The sequence below is a fragment of the Orycteropus afer genome, unplaced genomic scaffold (genome assembly GCF_000298275.1).
Source record: "Orycteropus afer afer isolate SDZICR_OR568_19922 unplaced genomic scaffold, OryAfe1.0 scaffold00040, whole genome shotgun sequence".
Lineage (NCBI taxonomy): Eukaryota > Metazoa > Chordata > Mammalia > Tubulidentata > Orycteropodidae > Orycteropus > Orycteropus afer.
In genome coordinates this window covers 13,606,894-13,607,732 of record NW_006921627.1, presented here as the reverse complement: position 1 = coordinate 13,607,732, position 839 = coordinate 13,606,894, and positions in this window count along the sequence as shown.

The window sequence follows — 839 nt, the reverse complement described above, 5'->3', positions numbered from 1 at the left end:
AAGATCATTCTGGTTATGTGAAAAATGAATTTTAAGGGAACAAAGGTGGAAGAAGTGAGCTAAGACAATAACCACAATTATGGAAAATATAGCACTTATTGAAGCTCTTTCAGAATGAAGGTGTTTCATTCTTTCATTCCCTGTAACACCTACCACAGTACTAGTGTAAGGACTATGTTGAGAATAAGGAAGGTTTATGGAGCTAATGTCTGCTCTGTGTAGAAGTAAAAAAAAAAAAAAAGAACATGTAAGCAATCGTTTTTACTAAACGAACGGAAAGATAAGGAAGGAAGAACTACATAAAAGCAGAAGAGTGAAAGTGATAGTGCATGTAAGATTCTTTATATAACTGGGGGCTAAGATATAATAAATCAAACTGAAACAGTGATGGGGACCTTGCCCTGCAGACAGGGGTTGTGCGTTATGTTAGTGAACTTACGTTTCATTTTGTATTCACTGGAAACTGTTGAAGGACTTTAGGTAGGATAGTGACATATATGCCATATTGATCACCCTGACATATGGATGAATTTGAGGGCTCAAAGACTAGAGGAGAAAGGAAGTAGAAAAGCTTAAGCAAAAAGTAGAATAGCTAATGCTCAGGAGGGGGGAGAGGAGGGAGAGAAAGAATAATTTATTAAATAGGCAAAGCAATGTCCTACACTTTCAGTTTTTTAACTTTCCATTTAATCTACATAATAATCAGGTATTCTGTAGCGGTTATGTTTTTGTGTCAACTTAGCTAGGCCTGGTTGAGTGGCTGGGCAGCTGGTGGTAGTTATTCCCCATGATGAGACTGGCAATCAACTCCATGGTGGGATCTACCACAAGCAGCTGAG